At 41.0% G+C, this 18,595-nt stretch overlaps 1 protein-coding gene and 2 long non-coding RNA genes across 3 annotated transcripts in view; 1 reads left to right on the top strand and 2 right to left on the bottom strand.

Annotated features, from left to right (window-relative positions):
• LOC136882455 (uncharacterized) overlaps window positions 1–862 on the bottom strand; it is a 100,818-nt gene extending 99,956 nt beyond the window's left edge. The window contains exon 1 of the long non-coding RNA XR_010861182.2: window positions 810–862. This is a non-coding gene — a long non-coding RNA (uncharacterized lncRNA). The remainder of the gene's footprint in view (window positions 1–809) is intronic.
• The window catches only part of LOC136882456 (uncharacterized), a 58,565-nt gene that overhangs the window by 21,288 nt on the left and 18,682 nt on the right, over window positions 1–18,595 (top strand). The gene's annotated exons all lie outside the window — the stretch shown is intronic.
• Window positions 14,210–18,595, bottom strand: part of LOC136882452 (uncharacterized) — a 48,096-nt gene continuing 43,710 nt past the window's right edge. Inside the window, exon 6 of the transcript XR_011018740.1 lies at window positions 14,210–14,533. The gene's annotated coding sequence lies outside the window, so the exon portion shown is untranslated. The remainder of the gene's footprint in view (window positions 14,534–18,595) is intronic.

The following is an 18,595-nucleotide window of genomic DNA, read 5'->3' as shown; positions in this document are numbered from 1 at the left end:
TCAAAGAGCTTTTGTGAAGACTAACAGTAAAACAAAGGGTGGACAGGAGAAAGGAGTCTGCCAGAGAGAAAGAGGGCTTCAAAGAAAGCTTCTATAAATGTGTAAATGTTGCGTATTGTGGTCTCGAATCGCCATAAACATCTATAAAAAAATTAAAATTAAAAAACAGATTTGCAGAATATTTCTTCCTTCTGTCCAGTGCTTTCCTGGGATCTGCTAAGAGTTCACCTGATTTAGACATAATGCTGTTGATTTTCTTTTTCTCTCCCTTTCTAGTATTCTTTGTTACTGTCTATGAAGGTTTCTCTGCAGCTTGACCAGGCAGGAAGCAGAATTCCTACAATTGAGAAGAAAGAAAAGAGAGGAAATAGATCTAAGTTTCTACTCCACTGAAGCAATGTTCAACAGGAATTGGACCGGACCGTACATCGACTTAAGGAGCTCAATAAACAGACTGGCAATTCACGGATTTAATCATAAATTATGCACGCGAAAAGGTTTCCATGAGCCCTGTACAGACTGTATATCCTGTGCGGTAGGCTAAACAGTGTGAAAGATGCAATTGCGCAAGAAGAGTAAAGTTACTGATAGACTACAGCAAGGAATAAACTTTGCACATTTATGCGTTATTCTGTTTAATAATAATAAAATACCGTATCCGACCTTAGTCGGATTTGAATTCGCGCCAACTTCGTACATTCAAAAGTACGTTAGATGACGCAGTATATCAGTTATGCCGGTAGAGGTAGAAATATAGTCTACTCCGCAAGGCTTATTACAAATGTGCCTTTCAATGCTGCTATTCTTACCTAAAAATGATTCTGGAAGAGATGTGCCAAAATACTGTTTTAGACGCCATAGTCCATTGCTTATTGGCTTATTGATGCGGTACTATAACGGGCAGGAATAATGTAAGATAGTGATGGGTAGCTCGTGAATGAGTCGTTCATAATGAACGCTTCACTCTTATGAAGTGTGAACTGACCACTCAATTTCAATGAACTGGTAGTTCAAACACTTCACAGTTCTCACACTTCACGTCATTCACAGTTCAGAAACTTCATATCATTCACAACTCATTCGATTTGTCTGTCGCTCGCTCACTCTCTCTCTTCTCTACCTACGTCATTCATTTCCTCCTTAAATACTCCCAGTCCCATTCTACCTGTCAATTGTGTTATTACACCATTAAAGATATATAGCCTACAAAGACAATGACAATCCGACAGAGTGAGCACAGCAGACATGCAAATAAAATGCTTGCCTTGAGAATCTGGAAGTAAAAAGTGCGCTGAATCCACAACCGAAAGAGTATCTTCCTTGCAGTAGTATTCATATCATACACAACACTTAATTAATTAAACAAAACTGCACTTGGGGAATAGACTAATTAAATAATAAATCAAAATGAACGGACTTCTAGGTAACCATCCTCTATTAAAACTAAAACTGAAGGGATCCGACACTTCGAAAAATGAAGGTATCGGCCAAAGGAAGACAAAGGCCACGAAGGGCGTGAAATGAAGGACTCCCTAGGCCTCGAGTGCTCTAATAAAGTCGGGGTCGGAAAAGAATACGAGTTGACCAAGCAAGGTCGGATAGGGTAGATGAAAGTGAGGAGCCTGGCACAAGTAAGTGGAAGCAATGCCAGGACTCAGCTAAGGGCCCCGTAGTCGCCAACCCACGCTACAAAATTCAGAGCCCCTGGGGCCCCTTCTAGTCGCCTCTTACGACAGGCAGGCGGATACCGTGGGTGTTATTCTACCGCCCCCGCTCACAGGAGGATAACTATATGAAAGATTCATCAAGGTAGATAAATAGATATTTGTGGCAGTGGTAGTCATATTCATTCTATTTCGGATTGAATTTTAAGAGGAAAAAATATTATGATATGTGGAATAACGCTGGTAACCCTGGTGTTTTTCACGTGGCAGATAAAGACACTGTTGAGTGCATCATGCGAATAAGATGACCCCAGATTAAATGTATTTCCTTCGTTATATCTTTATCTTTTCCCTGTCCTTATCAACCATCATCTAGATGTTGTAAGCAAGCAAGCTATTTGGTCCATAATTACATAGCTCTGCCATCTGTTGGTAATATTATTAAGTATTATGAAGCTTTATTGAGTGAGTGAGATACCGTGAACGAAGTCGCTGCTGAACGACATACTCAGCAGCTTCATCAGGCTTGATTACTTCATGAACTACTTCATGAACGAACTACTTCATTTGAACGGTTCACAGTAAAGAGTGTGAATGAGTGAAGTAGTTCATAGGAATGAACTGGTTCGACCCATCGCTAATGTAAGAGAAACGGTGATTGGTTGATGTATGGAAGATAACGTCATTGCCGCCGATGAGGCCGAGATTGTTACCAACCATTGCGGAAGAAAAATAACGTTGAACGGTTGAAGTGGCCAGCGAAGTTTAAAAGGGTCACTGAGTAGACCAGGACGATAACCTGAAACCTCGCTTTTCCTCGAATCCTCCTATCCGGGAGGCTTAGGCCCTCAGACCCCCTTTGCTTTACTGAAATATTTAAAATGCAAAAAAAAAAAAAAAACTTCGAAATTTATTGCTCATTTTCACACAGTTCACCGACGGCCGTAAAGAACTCGTCAAAGAGAATGTGTAAGAGGCGACTCTCAAGGTTATTTTTCACTTCTGTACATAACGGCTGCCGTATGTCAGCGCCTCTGGCGGTCGTAGGATAAACTAAAATTATTCATGATAACTTCCGTAAATTCGGTATACTGTTCATAGTTGATAAAGCGGCGATAACTCTCTCCCGAACATGGATACTGTATACATTTCCGTGAGTCTGTAATGTGATTCCCAAATATTTGTAATGTGTTACTATCGATAGTGCGTCTCTTTTATAAATTATAACATCGCTAGCTGCCGGTTTGCCTCCTTTCCTGAAAGTCATTGACACAGTTTTTTCATTTAATTGAAGTTCGTTCTCGGTTGCCCATACTGTAAGTTTGTTGAAAGCCTCCTGGAGATTTGCTAACTCAGTGGATACAAGCACCATGTCGTCCGCGTATGCGTACAATTTGACCTTTTCTGTTCTAATGCTCTGAGTTATGTCCGAAGTTACTATGTTAAATAGGAGCGGACTAAGCGGATCACCTTGCAAAACTCGGTTTGTTTGTTCTATCGGATCTGATATATCAACATTGTCATCTATTTGTATGAAATTTTTGTTCAGAATGTTCCTTAAAATCCTCGTGATGTAATTTTTTCCAGTGAGCTTTTCCAGTTTATCGATTTCTATATTTCTATTCACGAGGTCGAAGGCCTTAGTGTAGTCTACAAAGACAGCGTGTAGTTTACCTCTGTGGAATCTTAATGCATCTTCTATATCCCCTTGTAAACATTTTACCGCTTGGAGTGTTGATTTTCCCTTCATGAATCCAAATTGCTCTCCCGGTATTGTTCCTTCAACCAAGCTGTATAGACGTTTTGTTATGAGGCTTGTCAGTATTTTTAGGGCAGTACATTCGAGAGCTATTCCACGATATGCGTTTGGATCCCTAATATTTCCTTTCCCTTTGTATAAAATTTAAGTTAAAAATCACTCCAATAGTGACATATGGTTTGACTTTAATTTGGGACCAATTAAGAAAGAAGAATCTGAAGGAAATCGAAAAATTAAAAGCAAGATTCCTGAAGAAGGCCTTGTGTATTTCAAAGTATACACCCTCACGTCTAGCATATGTTCTCGCCAGAGAATCCTTCTACATTGAGGATTTAAGATACGACCTATGCCTGCCATCAACAGAAGCATACCGGAGTCTACTCCGTGAACTGCAAGGAAAAAGAGAAGAAATATTTCCTGAATTTTACGCTACAGATGCTATGGTCAACAGAGAATGGATGAAACCCAATTACGCATTGAGACACTTCATGACGCGTTTTGCCGTTCATGGTTTTCACCACGGTATCTGCACGAGAGACATCTACCACCAACCGGATGAACTATGCGTGTGTAAACTTTGTAATAACCCATGTGACAGATATCACGTAATGACATGTAAGCGCAGAGAAATATCTCTGACAAAATTCTGTGAAAATGTTTAAGAGTACGTCCTCTAATTATGCACATTGTGCGAAATTAAATTAAAATTACAAAAATTATTCCTGAGAGAGATTTTTGGGCTTATGCCGTGTAAATAATTGTAAACACACTCAACGTTTCGAAAGGAACCTTGCCTTTCTTCATCAGGAGACAAAAGAGAAAAGAAACGACGTATTGATAGTTGCTAGGAGAAAGCAACAAGGAAGCTTCAAATGGTGCCCAAAGATGTAAAGGGGACGCCATTTTAGCCCAATGCTAGAGACAATGAATAGTAACGGCAAAGCATTACTCTCTTATGGTTCTGATTATAGGTAGCCATGATTCACCGAGGTTGTAACCTGTGTCGCGGTTGAAATATAATATAATGTAATATATATCATATGTCATAATTTCAACCGTGATACAGGTTACAACCTCGGTGAATCATGGCTACCTATAATCAGAACCATTCGAGAGTAATGCTTCGCCGTTAATATTCACTGTCTCTAGCATTGGGCTAAAATGGCGTCCCCTTTACATCTTTGGGCACAATTTGAAGCTTTTTTTTTTATTTTTTTTCTCCTAGTAACCATCAATACGTCGTTTCTTTTCTCTTTTGTCTCCTGATGAAGAAAGGCAAGGTAGAACAATATAATTGTGCATGCATTTATGAACAATCCCTGAAAAATTACCGGACATTGCGATTTGTCTCTCTCACTCCCTCCATAAGGTACCTCACTGTTTCATTCAGCCATCGATTAATATTCTCATAGTCATCCATTTTGTACTTATATACCAACAATTGAGCCTCCGTGGCTCAGACGGCAGCGCGTCGGCCTCTCACCGCTGGATACCGTGGTTCAAATTCTGGTCACTCCATGTGAAATTTGTGCTGGACAAAGCGGAGGCGGGACAGTTTTTTCTTCGGTTACTGCGGTTTTCCTTGTAATCTTTCATTCCAGCAACACTCAATTCCCATTCCATAGCATCTATCATTAATAAATCACTTTGGGAGTGGCGACCCCATCATACTAATAGCCTATATCTGCTTCATTCATTACATCCCTGACCTGGTCAATGACTGGAAAACAGGTTGTAGGTTTTAATTTTCATACCAACAATTAATATAAATTCATACAATGATACAATGGAGTAGATATGTGCACATGAACTGAGATTAGACACCGTAATAATAAAACAGTCAAAAGTAGTCACGCTAGTGGTCTCACGGATTAGTTGTGATCCACAAGAATAAATTGCTTTATAACGCAACAACCATCAGTCAAGGTTAGCAGACTACTGCGTTATCAGAGGATGGGGCGCGAGGAAGGTACACAGATGCTCAAGGTCAACAGTCATACCAAAAAACAGGAGTGAAATAATATATACGGCTGGATCACTATTGTGATCCACGCGACCACTGGAATGTTAAATATATTCATTTTCTTTCATTTTTTTTCTTACCTTTTTCCAAAATACTTCATTCTGAACAATGATACACCTGGAGGTTGGCCTGTACTTTATATTATTTTTTATTATATTTTTATTTTTTGCTGGAGAAAAGCTTACCAGCCTGTGCTGCTTATTATAATGGAATGGCGTATGGCTTTTAGTGCCGGGAGTGTCAGAGGACAAGGTCGGCTCGCCAGATGCAGATCTTTTGATTTGACCCCGAAGGCGACCTGCGCGTCATGATGATGATTTTGATGATGAAATGAAGACGACACATACACCTAGCCCCCGCACCAGCTAAATTAACCAATTAAGGTTAAAATTCCTGACCCTGCCGGGAATCGAACCCGGGACCCCTGTGACCAAAGGCCAGCACGCTAACCATTTGGCCATGGAGCCGGACTCTGCTTATTTTATTCTTACTAATTCACAAAGCCAGGAAGGAAGGGATTAACGAGAAGGTGAGTGGGATTGGCAATCCTTATCTCTGATTTAGAACTACGACAGAAATACACTAAACATCACCTTGTACCTCAGTCCCCTTAACACTAAGCCAACCTCAACACTAAACAGTAACAAGATATGCCACTTGCAGGAAATGAAATATAAATGCAATGTAAGAAAGCCATACACAGGAACCAAAATCATTTAAGGAGGGAACTGGTAGGATTCAAAGGTAAATTGAAATAAAACATGATCTTTTGATCTATGGAGCTATATTCTACCTATTATCCACAGTATTTTGCCTGCTGCCATTTCATGATGGATACAGTACTTTTGTATCCATCTCTTGGCACAGGCCAGAGTAAAGTGTAGCTTCCACTGAAGTCCGTCTCATCTAGTGCATCTGAGTGTTAAGAAAGGTGCTGCTCATAGGGTCAGTCGTGCTGCAATAGTACTTTCTGGCCCAGTGAGGAAAGCAATAGCAAACTACCTCACTCCTTGCCTAGTACGCCTCATTTCAGTGCTGACATCGGTTTTTGCGGTTTCCTTATAACCGCATAACCTTTGGTGGTGCTATTTGAGGATCCAACCAGCCTCTGGGCTGATGACCTGACAGACATCCACAGTATTACAGGTATAAAAATTGTGCAGAAATTAGCACATTTTTTTGTGATCATAGTATATCATTTCATTAAGTTACATTCAGTAGTGTTAATCATCAATTAATATTCATCAGCCAGAAAACAATACAACACAATCATTCATTTATGAAAGAAATACTGGAACTGACTAGTTACAACATACTAAATACTTTTCTCTCTTTTTGCAGTCTAAGGTTGCACTGACACGTCAAAAGCTTTTGGCAACACCATTTGTATTTTCTCAAGGAACTTACTATATGATACATCTTTCGGTCTGTCAAATGAGGCACCTAGGGCCACACACTGGGTAATATTGAGATTTGTACTTCTTTTGTATCTGCTAAAGGATGGCAAACTTACTTGTGCCAAGCTCCTCACTTTCATCTATCCTGTCAGACCTCCCTTCGCCCGTTACTTCATTTTTCGAAGTGACAGATCCCTTCTTTCTTCTTTCTCTCTCTGCCCCCTGTGGGTGGGGGACGCAGATGAAAAATACACCCACGGTATCCCCTGCCTGTCGTGAGATGCGACTAAAAGGGGCGACCAAGGGATGATTTTCAGAGAACCATGAAATTACTTTTGATTAGTAACACCATGGGTTGCCTTTACTTGCGAGTAGTGCCATTAATTAGGTACACAATAGGTTTGTGAATCGTAGCAGCAGGTGTGGACTGTGGGTTTCCAGTACCCGTGAGTCGTACCCATGTGAGCAACACCGTGGGTCTGGGCGTAGCCTGTGAGTTGTACCACTATATGAGCGACACTGTGGGTCTGCGTTGCCTGTGATTGGTACCCACTATGTGAGGAACACCACAGGAATACCGGCGCCCGTGATTAGTACACTTAGGTGAGGTGCCTCATCGGTTTGCGTTGGCTGTGAGTGGCGCCATTGTGAGAGAAACACCATAGTTCTGCGTTACCTGTATGAGGTACAATACTTGTGAGTAGTACAATAATGTTTGGAACACCGTGAGTTTATGCTACCTTTGATTAGTAGCGCAACTTGTGAAATACCATGGTTCTCCTTTACTAGCGATAAGTGCCATTATGTGGAATCGTTGACATAGATATTGGCCCATTTTGTATAATTTTTAAATTGTCATCGCATTTAGTCTCATTTCGTACCATAGGGGCCGATGACCTAGATGTTAGGCCCCTCTAAACAAGCATCATCAAAGGATGGCAAGTCTCTGGCAGAGTAGTGTTTGAGGAAACCAAGACATGATAACATATACTCTGATTCTACAGATTGCACCGAAACACAACATATCATTCAATCAATAATCTGCATTTAGATGATAATGTCAAGCTACAAAATTGTACGCATTCCTTGTATTTACAGTACTTAAATGTTCTATTTCATGTGATTGTAAGATATATCTAAATTTCTCTGATACATGGAAAAGGATAGAATCATGAATGTTTATGGGCTTAAGACAAGAAAGGAATTTCAAATTGTGATTGCTCCCCTCTTACAACATGCAGGAAGTACAAATAATGCTTCCTTTCAGTCCATCCGCAGGGGAGGAGTTCCAATAAATTGAAAGAAATGTACAGAATCGGGATCTACATACATTATGGCACCTGATCAGCACAAAACAATCTCGTGCTATGTCAAAAGATAGCTCAACCTATTAAGACCTATGTCCAAGGAATCGGTCGCTAATTTATGTACAGTATTATGAACAATATGCTGCTACCTCCCGCATCATTACCGCTTGCAAGGGGCTTTGCTGTGACCTCGACAAAATGCCAGTCAAAGGCAGTGGAAACCCGCTTCGAATACAGTGCCATTCGTACCTACTGTATATCAGTCGGAAATCTGTGTCGGTTGCAGAGTACGCTGATCCGTGGTCCAACAGCACTGCACTCCGACCGGCCAACCGAGTAGAGGAGGGGTGGCCATAGCTCTACACCTCTGCATTTGGGATACAGAAAGGGGCTGTTTCCCTACCACTGGCTGTCCTGAGAATGGTTTTCCCTTCACCTGCAGTAAGGCGAATGATGGGACAGTTCCTAGTATGTCGTGGCCACCAAACGTCCAAAATCATCCACTGACCAGGATTCAAAACACAATGACGAAGAATGAATGGAGGGATATGAATTTAAAACAATCAGTGCATCCAACTTGTAATGCCCCACATTCCCAGAAACTAGCGTTACTGACCAAGTGATTGCTTCTAAAGCACAATCCTCAATCGATGATGCTTGTAGTATAAAGGGGTTAAAAAAGCAGGTCATCAGCCCCTCATAATGGTACTTATCACTAGGAAAGTAGAGCCATAGTATTTGTCCTGTTGCGATACTAATCAGAAGTAGTGTAGATTCGCGGTATTCCACACATTATGGTACTACTCAAAGGTAATGTCATGTGCACATGTAACACACCTATGGAGTTTCTTACATTGCGGCACCATTTACAGGCAATGCAAACCTATGGTGTTCCTCACCTAGGTGTACTAATCGCAGGGTCTCGTACTATCCGGTGGTGTTAATTATTCGTCATATGTCTCGAGAAAATGGTTGAAAAGAATTCAATGAAAATTAGTATTTTGTTGGGGAATATGCCACTACAGTATAGGCTATAAATTTTATTTACCCTGGATGATTGGTCCTATAAAAAAGAAATACATAACAAAAGTTATAAAGAATGCAATTTCCAATCATTTGTTTATTCATTTTTATCGTACAGACTAGGAGTGTTGGTGGTTATTTCAAGAGGAAGTACAACTAGGCAACCATCCTCTATATTAGAAATTTTTTTTTTGCCATTTGCTTTAAGTCGCAGACACAGATAGGTCTTATGGCGACAATGGGAGAGGAAAGGCCTAGGAGTTGAAAGGAAGCGGCTCTGTCCTTAAGGTACAGCCTGGTGTGAAAATGGGGAAACCACAGAAAACCGTCTTCAGGGCTGCCGACGGTTGGGTTTGAACCCACCATCTCCTGGATGCAAGCTCCCAGCTGCGCGCCCCTAACCGCATGGCCAACTTCGCCCGGTATATTAGTAATCGGAGAGAAGAAATGGAAGGGGGCTGACACTACGAAAAAATGCAGGTATCGGCCTAAGAAAGACCAGGGCCACGAAGGGCGTTGAAATTGCTCTCTAGGCCTCCATATGTAATACAGTTGGGGCCAGAAAAGAACACCAAGGTAGATGGGATTTTGATGGATGAAAGTGAGGAGCCTGGCACAAGTAAGCGGAAGCAATGCCAGGATTCACCTAAGGGCTCCATGGACGCCTACCCAAGCTCAGAGCCCCCATGGGACTCTTTAGTTGCCTCTTACATCAGGCAGGGGATGCTATGGGTATTATTCTACTGCCCCCACCCACAGGGGGACAACTATAAGGAAAGTTTGTAGAATTACCATCACATCAAATGAATGAGCTAGCAACATCACAAAATTCACAAATACTAATTTAGTTAAAGAACCAGAGAAACAAGGAAATGCCATTTGGTCCTTGTTTCAATGACATTCACCTCCCCGCGGTAGAGAGGGGGCAACGACTGCATAATATTTTATATGCAGGCGGCTACCGAATGAAGGGACCGATTATCTCCCGGTATGAGGAGATCCCCTGTACCAAGTGCCAAGAGTCTCTTTGAGAGTGGATGAACAGGTATGGGTAAGGGCACTCTATTGTCCTGGGGACAAGAAATTGTTCCCAAAGGCGGAGGAACCAGTTTGGTCAACGGCATTAGGATGCAGAAAGCAACGGGAAATCACTGCATTAAAGATCCTGAGAGATATTCGAATAAATCCACATGGCATGGCTGTAACGTCAAGATCGGAGGTGGCCGTGTGGATCGTCTACCTCCGTTTGGAGACGGCTTATGAAGAAGGGACATTGAATACATACCAGTACATACTTCTGTAGAGGAAGATGTGCATACAAATTGCAAATAACAGAGGAGAGAGCATAACATATTCCTTGTATTCTGATGAGAAATTGTTTGCAAAATACAAAATTTGCAGTGAAAACTCCTTTGGTAGAAATGGGTGCTTAACCAAAACTGACTTCTTAACAAAATTCATCCACACAATATCACAACACTTCCACTTCAGTATTTGATAATTATCACAAAATTCTACAGAAATTATGAACACATAAAGGAACAGACTGAGGACAGTAAGCCACGTTTGAGGGGTTCATTGTTCTGGAAAATAACTCCACATTAGTTTTTCACTTTCCATTTAGCAGATATGCTTAATGCTGTACTTAATCTCCTTATAATAGTAATAATATTATAATGTCCCATGAAGTTTAAATAAATTGTTCGGTTATACAACAACTCTATGGCAGGAATTATAAAAGTTATTATGAATGTAATTAAGACAAATGGAGTCTGAAACATGCAGATGTTTGGCATATTTTGAATTAGAACACTCAACATGAACTGAACATACTTGTTTTCCACCTTTATGAACAATTATAATCATGTTATGGGCTTCATAATGATGTCTCAATTTTTGGCTATTAGTTTTATATAGCCCTGATTCATGGCAACGATGGAAAGGGCCTGAGAAGGAAGAAACTGTGGCCTTAATTAAGGTACGGCCTTAGTATCTGCCTGCCTATTGCGAAGAGAAACCATCTTCAAGGTTGCCGACAGTGGGGTTCGAACACACCACTGCCAGAGCGCAATCTCAGATACGTGACCACACTGTGTAGCCTACTTGCTGGAGGTTTTGTAATGCAAAATTAAATACATTAATACCCAATCGTTAGGATTTTAAAAATTGAAATATGTTGAATTTGAAGTCTTCAACAATATTTAACCCATAGTGTTCTCTCTAGGATCTTTCACTGACCGCCCGACTATCATAATCTAGATATCTGCTAGTTACATAATATTTCAAGTTGCTTTACGTCGCACCGACACAGGTCTTATGGCGATTATGGGATAGGAAAGGAAAGAAAGGTACAGCCCTAGCATTTACCTGGTGTAAAAATGGGAAACCACAGAAGCTGCCAAAGCCTGTCGCACTCCTCTGGGGCAACGATTAATGACTGAAAGATGAAATGATAGTGCCCCCTTCACTATTTAGTCTCGGTGTTTCCCAAAATTTGTACGTTCCTCGTCCCCAGATGTTTCATTCCAGGCTTGTGTCTATATCTTACACCTGTCTGTTATGTTATGCAAACTGCTTAGTCTGATTGTGATGGTTCGGTCAGCTTCCGCTTCGAACGCTAGCGTTGTGCCATCTGGTGGCGAATGATCGTACCATTTCCACTTCTATTATAACGTACAAATTTCAGCGTCATTGTTTAAGAAGCCTTTCTTGTCAGTCTATTTCTTCTGAGGATGCAGAGCAGTTTACTGTGAAACGTAGCCCAAAAGCCTATACAATAAGTACGGGCCGTGAAAGCATTAATGGCGAAAGTGGAGAGTGTTGCTGGAATAAAAGATGACAGGGAAAACCAGAGTACCTGGAGAAAAACCTGTCAGTCTGCTTTGTCCAGCACAAATCTAACATGGAGTGACCGGGATTTGAACCACGGAACCCAGCGGTAAGAGGCCGGTGCGCTGCCACCTGAGCTACAGAGGCTACACATATTTCAGTCATTATGTGTTCCAAATTAAAATGTAAACACTGTAAAACTGTTTATTTAAATGAAAAATCTTCATTGTCAGCATAATTGCGAGAGTTACATCAGTAATGTCATGCGTGAGCACTGTCTGGATTAGTGTGAAATCACTTGTAAGCAGTCGGTTCCGTGGGATGTAACAAACCTACACAGCAACCGAGTGATTATGAACGAGCAGTAGAACCCTAGAACTTCAAACTTTGTTACGTCTTCATGATAAAACTAAAATAGTTCATTTTTGCAGTTAATGTTTACCTGTCTAATATTGTTAGTAACCTGAGGGGAATAAGTTGAAATTTTATCATATTTATTTTTTTACATAGTATGCCCTGGCTACTCATTCCTGCTATTTGTGAGACACTTGCCACAATTTCCAAGCCAGTTTTCTGCAAAGCACAAATGACATCCTTTACCTTTCTCAGTGGGTACAGTGGCTCTGCAGAAAAAGTAAGCAACAGGTTGCTTCTATTTTCTGAGGAGACCTCTAACTACGAACACCAAGGCATGATCTGCTTTTTGCTAGTAGCTTTATGTTGCACCAGCACAGATAGGTCTTATGGCGACGATGGGACAGGAAAGGCCTAGGAATGGGAAGGAAGCAGCTGTGGCCTTAATTAAGGTACAGCCCCAGCATTTGCCTGGTATGAAAATGGGAAACCCCAGAAAACCATCTTCAGGGCTACAGACAGTGGGGTTCGAACCCACTATCTCCCAGATGCGAGCTCACAGCTGTTCGCTCCTAACCACACGGCCAACTCGCCTGGTGGCATGATAGCAAATATGTTGGTACATTCTAGGTGTCCATAGTCTTTGTACCCACCAATTTAATCCAAAGTCACATTGTAATGAAGTCTAGCAGACAAAGAAACTTCATTAAAAATGAGGGACCAAACTTTTTGATCACTAGCCTACTCACAGTTCTGACTCAATTCTGACACTTTGAAGAAAGCCGTGCCAATGCCTGTAGGAAATGAAAAGGAATTAAGCATTTTGGTAAGGGTTCAACAGTGTCATATTGGCTGTAGTAGTAGACACAGCAATACAAGTGACAGTACCAGTGGTAGAATTAGCAGTAGTACCGGTAACGGGAGTGGAGGCAGTGGGAGCAGCAGCAGCAGCTGAAGGACCTGACCGATGTCCAGACTTCTGTTAAGGCACATCTATATGGGAAAAAAAATCACTAAGATAGAAATTTTTTTCTCCCCTACTAGAGAATGCAGAGTATTGATTTTCAAATCTCATTACATCATTCATTCATTTATAAATATATCTACAGTTCTTAAGGTAAGAATTACAGGAAAAAAATTACATTGAGCACGTTGTCCACCTAAATTCGTTAAGCACTTGACTGTATTGAGGGATATTACGTACATATCATGTTTGGTTGAAATTAATGAAGAAAATCTTGCTCTTGTTGCAAATTTGATAGTCACTGACTCCAAAAGTAGATCCCTACATGCTGAGAGGAACATGGACAAAAATTTTAAAAGGTACATTCAAATGTTAAGAATTTCAGCTACACTCTGCCTCTAAGAGATGTACATATTTCACCTTGCTAGGTAAGGCAAGACTAGGGATGACGGGCATTACAGTAACTTTCATTATGAGAAGAGGTTCAACCTCGTCTGCCACTGATGAATTTACCATAATTACCTCCGGAGAGCAATTTGAAATGAACAGGAAAACTTGATAGGTCGCAGTACTGTAACCATTAATATTATTAATGATAATTACTTCTATCTGGGACAGTATCTTTGATAGAGGTCCTGGATAGCTGGAGCAGCGAAAATGTCTCACACAGTGTGGTTCTTCAGCTGCTTTGAAGAAAGCTGCTGAAATTTTCGGATTCCCATAACGTCCAGCCACTCTTTGCAAATATCAAGTATAGGAACAGGGAAATGGTGAAATAAGTTAAGATTCCCTGCTGCCGGAACTCTTCGCTATCGGTGTAATTACACGTTATAATGTTAGGTCCGTATTGAAATGTACGTAAATACAAAGCATGTTTACAAGCGTTATTTTTTAATATCCACCTATTCAATACAGAGATCTTTTTTAGAAATTAAATATTATAAAACGTTAAGGGGCATGTTTTTGCCCATATTAAAGGCATCAGCCTCAAACTCAAATTTGGCACTTTCCATGCATGGTCTGCGGAATAAAAAGAAATAGGCCGGGCTGAATGGTTCAGAGAGTTGAGGCGCTGGCCTTCTGACCGCAACGTGGCAGGTTCGATCCTGGCTCAGTCCGGTGGTATTTGAAGGTGCTCGCATATGTCAGCCTCGTGTCGGTAGATTTACTGGCACGTAAAAACTAAATTCCGGCACCTCGGCGTCTCTGAAAACTGAAAAAGTAGTTAGTGGGACGTAAAGCAAATAACATTACATTATTAAAAAGAAATGGAAGAAAATAATTACGAGCATTGTCAACAGTTTATATTTTTACTGCTAAATTCAATACCATCAAAACGATAGTGGCTTATCAGAAATAATATAATACATCAACTGAATTTAATAAACAAGAATTTATTTCAGCCAAAAGGCCATAACGTGACATAAATAAGTGTTATACATGCTATTGTTATTAACATACTCGCATATAGTGAAACTGAAATTAAAAATGGGTTGGCAAGTTCAAAACGCATAATTAAACTGACAGCAATAAACGGCCCGATCGACTGGGAATTCTAAACTCGAAATCGACCAATAGCAATTGCGATATGTTTCTACCAATAGGAGCTCCTGTAACGTGGCGTGATGTACAACAGCAGCGCACGGCGGTCGTAGGGTGAAGTACTGAGCGGGCCCTTGGAGCGTTGGATCTATGCGACTGACAACCCCCTGGAGCTTGTGCACACGAGTTTCTAACAAAAAGGGTGATTTCAATAGAAACTCTGCAAGATGATAACCAGTTAGATAAAAATTTCATGATGTTCCGTCGTGAACTGTATCGCAATTAAATTGAAATAACAAATTATGTAGTTCAACCTATTCAATACAAATAAGAAATGTAGTGTTACATTGCTATTTAATTATAAGCGAAAGCAGTACCGGTTTTGACCCCAATCCGGGTCATCAGCCGAATAAAACGCAAAAACAATGCATAGGTAAGTAAGAAATTAAAGAATGAGTCTTTCACAAAACAGTTGAAGAGGCAATATAAGATAATGGGGATTGGCACTGTGCGATATTAAATCGTAAAATCTAGTGGTAGGTCACTCATATGAAGTAAGGCGCAATCTTCTGAATAGTAGCACAACACACGCAGTTCGGCACTGTCTCAAAATTTTTACGAGAAGAGGTGAACAGTTAAGTGAGCCGGCCTGCGTATTTCAATTTGTTAATAACTGCCAGTGTGCCGCCTTCCTTCCCAATCATGGAGTAGAGAAACTCCCGTGCTTCGTGCGGCGCCACCTGTTTTCAATTATTTGCGTGTGAGCAGGTGGCCTCCTTTGCCTCTGTTCACATGCCCACTCCACCGGCTGTCTATAAACATGAATTGAGTGGTTAACACGTAAATGTACGTAACTTTAGTCCTTCCAGCAGTCGCTTATTATGACACTTCTTGGCAAAACCCGATCTATGATAACAGCAAGCAGCGTCTTTCAACAGGCGCAACAAAAAAGTTTGAACAGTTGCCTCGTTTAACAAACGCCCACTGTCCCTCAGTATGTCGTCCTCTGTGGTGTTTGGATTTCCCAAACTTTCATAGATTTCGACGAAAATGTCGGGACAACCAATTTTGTGCTTATTGCTGTGTACCCGAGCAATGCAAAAGGTACGCGAATCGACTAGTCCTGGAAGAAAATGTAATTCTTGCTTGATGAAAGGCGTGATTGGCTTGGGCAGATTGCACCAAAGTGAGATGTCAAACATGGCAAGTTTGGAGTCTCCAGAGAATGTTCTTTCTCCCACTCCCATACCACCTGCACTCATGCCCGCGTTCAGTGCAACAACGGCACCTAAAAACAATTTTGTCTTTAAGGGTACACAATTTGACACTGTGAGCACACTTGCTGTAATTCCTGGTCGTAGAAATTAAATTGTCCTTAAAATCGCTTGAAAACTTGTTAATGTCACATCCATCGCACACAGCCATAGCAAAGAAACAAGCACAAACAACAAGCAATAGTTGGCAGCATTGTCGTTCCTCAGCGCTACTAGTGGATAAGCTTAGTGGTGCCTCGTGTTACTTATATTGCGTAGCACACTGTACAGCCTTGCGCCACACCCATTCACAGAGTAGTCGGTTTGTGTCAAAATAAAGCAATTTTTAGGTCTAATGTTCATTACTGGTATTATTAGGAAGCCAGATATAAAAATGTACTGGGCAGAGGATCCCACTTTTGAAACAAATTTTTTCTAAAACAATACCTAGGAACTGCTTCGAAAGTATAATGTCCTGCCGTCACTCCAATGACAACAGGCAGCACGACATTGCAGATAGGCTCTACGTACTAGGACAGCTTAAGGGGAAGGTACACCTTTACAAGTATAAAAATCTACAATACTTAACCTTTTATTTCTGAGTAACTATGTTCTGTTGAAATGAAATTTCACACACTCGTAGTACTGTTCTTCTAATTTAGTATTCCGTTTGAACATTTGTAATTAACTGCCCCATGTTAATAAAAATTAATTTTCAAAATTTTGGACTAATTTATACATTTATTATGCTTTTCCTTGATAATTTCTACAAATTTTCATATTCCTGGAATATTGTTTTAGAATGTTTACAAGGCTTGTGTTAACAATGTGATGTGGTAATCCTTTGAAACAATATTTTTTTCTCCCTTTTTATAGTAGTAGTTTTATTTTCAGCATTTTCTTGAAGTATTTTCTCCCCAAAAATTACCAAAAGCAAAAGTTACAGCAATGGTTGTAGTTCACATTGTTAAGAAGCAAAAACTACGTATGCATAAAAAATTTCATCAAGATAACTCAAAAAATGTTTGAGTTATGAAGGAAAACAAAGCTAAAAATTAAAGTTTCGGAGAATGATGTTTAAACTTACCAATGGGAGGAAAAGGCTGCGTAACATATGTACAGATTATGGGACATATCTTGAATACCGTTAAAGATATTTACAAAGTTTCTTCAACATATTAACGAGAAAAGTTTATTCTATGAAGAAAAAAAAAAATTGAAAAATGATATTTTTTGACCAGTAAAGGTGTACCTCCCCCCTTAATGAGCAGTTTCCTTTAGTGTACATCCCAGAGCAAAACCTGTCACTAGATGAAGAAATAATGGCCTCAGATTCCAGCGCGGCATCTAAAAATCGCTGAATTGCGAGATGCAGTGCCCGCGGACGGAGCTGGGAGCGAATGTATTAAGAATTCTCTGATATAGGTTTCTCTGGTACTGAATAGAACCTAGTTAAGTTAGCAGATACACAGTTCAAAAACATTACAGGAACATGTTTTTGAACGTATGCCATGCTCCACAAAACAATACCTCACACCCGGGTATTTTACCACCTAAACCTTTATTCTTTACTGTTGAAGTATACAAAAGAAAATTGATGGATTTGTGTTCATTTTCAGAACAGAAATGGAAATGTCCAAATAGGGGCGAAAACATGATAGTCCTCCAGGGTGGATTTTTATCATAGTTGGAAAACTTCAGTATGGTGTACGTCCTCCACGAGCATTTATCACAGCTTGGCACCTACGGAGGTCATGTTGCGGTATCGGGTCCCATTCTTCAATGAGTCTGTTAGAGGTCTTGGAGAGTCTGTGGTGCAACAGAACGCTCACGAACACTTCTGTCAAGCCAATCCCACACATGCTTGATGGGATTAAGGTCGGGACTCGCTGCTCATTCCATCTCTTGAATGTCCAGTTCTCGCAAGACAGCTCTGGTGATGCGCGCTACACGAGCCCTGGCATTGTCGTGCATGAGGACAAATTCAGGGCCAACACTGTATGCAGCAACCAACATACGCTGTAGCAGAATCTGCTCGATGTACCTCGCAGCGGTAAGATTACCACGGACGACGACACTATCCGCACGGCCATCAATACTGATGTCACCCCACACTATCATAGAACCTTCTCCGAATCGGTCGCCTTCCTGGACAACATTTGGCATGTACTGCTCACCACGACGACTCCATACACGTTGACGTCCATTGCGCTGTCCAGGGACATCTGGATTAATCTGTGAACAACACAGGTCACCATTGAACTTGCCAGTTGACGTGGGTACGGGCAAACAGAAGGCGAGCTGTGCGATGTTGCTGTGTTAAACGGGGCACTCAAACGGGACGTCGGGGTCGTGAGGACACTTCTCTTGACCTGTTCCTTACAGTCTGGTCAGACACTGAGACTCCAGTGACCCTCCTGAGGTCTTGTTGCAGTTCGTTGGCAGTTGCTGAATGCTGCCGCAACGCGCAGATGGTCGGA

This window comes from Anabrus simplex, chromosome 10 (genome assembly GCF_040414725.1).
Source record: "Anabrus simplex isolate iqAnaSimp1 chromosome 10, ASM4041472v1, whole genome shotgun sequence".
Lineage (NCBI taxonomy): Eukaryota > Metazoa > Arthropoda > Insecta > Orthoptera > Tettigoniidae > Anabrus > Anabrus simplex.
This window is presented reverse-complemented; position numbering and strand designations above follow the sequence as displayed.